Source organism: Echinops telfairi, unplaced genomic scaffold (genome assembly GCF_000313985.2).
Source record: "Echinops telfairi isolate 266 unplaced genomic scaffold, ASM31398v2 ScPeMD7_7468;HRSCAF=8506_0, whole genome shotgun sequence".
Taxonomy (NCBI): Eukaryota; Metazoa; Chordata; class Mammalia; order Afrosoricida; family Tenrecidae; genus Echinops; species Echinops telfairi.
Window position 1 is genome coordinate 62,389,521 of NW_022111369.1, and position 2,453 is coordinate 62,391,973.

At 42.4% G+C, this 2,453-nt stretch overlaps 1 protein-coding gene across 1 annotated transcript in view; it reads right to left on the minus strand.

Moving 5' to 3' along the window:
* NFXL1 (nuclear transcription factor, X-box binding like 1) overlaps positions 1 to 2,453 on the minus strand; it is a 53,416-nt gene that overhangs the window by 18,563 nt on the left and 32,400 nt on the right. The gene's annotated exons all lie outside the window — the stretch shown is intronic.

Below are 2,453 nucleotides of genomic sequence, written 5' to 3' on the forward strand. Positions count from 1 at the left end.
ATTTCCCTTCCCTGGCTTTCAAACAAGGAAAGACAGGTATCCCTTCCATACACACAAATAAAAACTTTCAGTTGGGTCAAAATTCAATGACAAACGAAGTGAGCTTATATTTAAATGCCCTAATTCATTATAAATTGAACCAAAAATTGAACAAATTGCTTTATAAGACAGAGTTGCGGGGGAGTGGGGGCAGAGGAGGAGTGTTATAAGGCACCAAGTGTTTCAAATCAAGGATTTAGATACTCATTGCTTGAGATAGTCAATTAATATGACCCTTCCAGCCATAATCTGTTATTAAAGGTATTATAAATTTGAGCTTCTATGCCTATTACGATCTCATTCTGGAGGGAGATCTCTGTGCTGCTAATGGGCAGGGTTAAAATGCAGTTGTCTTCAACTTAGTAGTGGTGTGAACCAGTCACCGCCCTTTGTTTCCTTGGAGGACTGCTGAAAGACAAACCCACAACTCCACAAAGTTACTCCTCTGTATATTAGAGCCATCTAAAAAACAAAAACACAAAAACCCCAGGAAATCCCAGGGCTATCAAAAGCATCACCAGCAGTGGAGCACCAGAGTCTTCGGCACAGAGACCATGGGGCAGAGCAAAGGAGCCAGGCTGAGGCCAAGCAGAGGTCTCAACCAGAGGCCAAGGCAACAAAACTACAGAAGAGAACAGCAGGGCAGTGCTGAGACTATGAGACTGTGAAACCGCAGCAGACTCGCTTCCTGGCCCAAAGGCAAAGGCCTAGAGCTGAGAGGCTGCGGACCAGAGAGACTTGGCTGCTGGCTAGAGAAGTAGTGATGTAGATCAATGACTGTATCTTTATTGTTTTCCAATCCTGACTTGTAGTAACCTGTTAACTTCCCATAATATTCTTGCTGTTACTGTAGTTAGTTACTGTGGTAGCTACATAATCTTGTGTCAGGATATTAAGAGTGAATGGGGTGGAGTCTAGCCTCCTCATGAAGATTCTGGGAACTTCCAAGTCAAGCCATGCAGAGACTTGCTGAGCGCTGCTAGAGCCTCTCTCTTTGCTTCACCTTCCTGTTAAAGAACCGCAGTTGGAGAGCTGGAGGAGCCATGTGGAAACCCACACCAGCGCTGACATACTTACACTGCCACTGGACCCACAAGACTTTTCACCTTTCTGTCTGTGTCCTTCCAGCGTTCGGCATCATTGAGAGTGGCTACGAGTCTGAAGATGAATTTATGAACTAGTACTGGACATATGGGCTAATATCAGACTTAGCAACTTATTGACTTGATCTGAACTGGGATGTTTTTTCAATATACAATTGCTCTTTAATATCAAGCTTTCTCTGACACATGAGTGTCTCTGGATTTGTTTCTCTAGTCAACCCAATCTAAAACAGTTACCGTGGAATCATAGTGACCCTATGTGCCAAAGAATGAAACCCTGCCGGTCCTGCGCCAACAGCCGATGTGCCAATTCATCTTCAGGGCCTTCCTCTTTTTCGCTGCCCCTCTACTTTACCAAATATGATGCCCTTCTCCTAGGACTGGTCTCTCCTGACAACACATCCAAAGAGTCAAAATGAAGCCTCGCCATCCTTGCCTTTAAGGAACACTGACTGTACTTCTTCCAAGACAGAATTGTCTTTTTAATTGTGAGTATTGTCTGTGAATTTCTGTGAAATCTATTGCAACAAATTATGAAGCTCAGCAGAGAAGTGGAGTGCCTCGGCTAAGAACGGTGGGCATCAGAATAGGCAGATGGACGGAGGCGCATAGCTAACCTCTGCCTCGTGGAAACAGGGAAGTCAGAGAGGTCAGATAGGGCCCCCTTTCACCTTTCTTACACTGTTTTAGATTGGGTTGACTAGAGAAACATACAAATAGACAAGATAGCCTAGCCAAAGTATAGCAATTGGTCCCTATTTGCCTGGATCAACAGAGGAAGAGTCTGAATAGAGAAGTACATTAAATATGTGGTTAATTGCCTTCATCAACAACTGTCTGTGCCTAGCTATCATTACTGAACATTGTGATAAAAGACTCCATTGAAGAATCCTGATCACCTGGGAAAGGACATCATGCTCAGTTTGTTTCTTTATTCGTGTGTGCATATTTTAAGACAATATGTAGCAATACTCTCCAAGTGACCACTCACTCACTTTTAGAAAAATATAATTAAACCTTTATTTTTTTCCACCTTCATTTAAATCAAATAAAACCAATTTCCTAAACCCCCCCCCCAAAAAAAAGAATCCTGATCAAAGGAGGAAGAATGCAATATTAAATTTCAAATTCTCATATACTCTAGACTGCCTGGAGCTATGAAGGCTAGATAAATCCTTGAAACTACTGCCCCCTGAAGACTGATAAAAAAGAACCAACAATTTGGTGCACCTAGTACAACAAATATCCCATTTGGAGCCTGAGGTATAGACAATAATCCCTTTTCTAATTTTATATCAATTCCCAGCATTT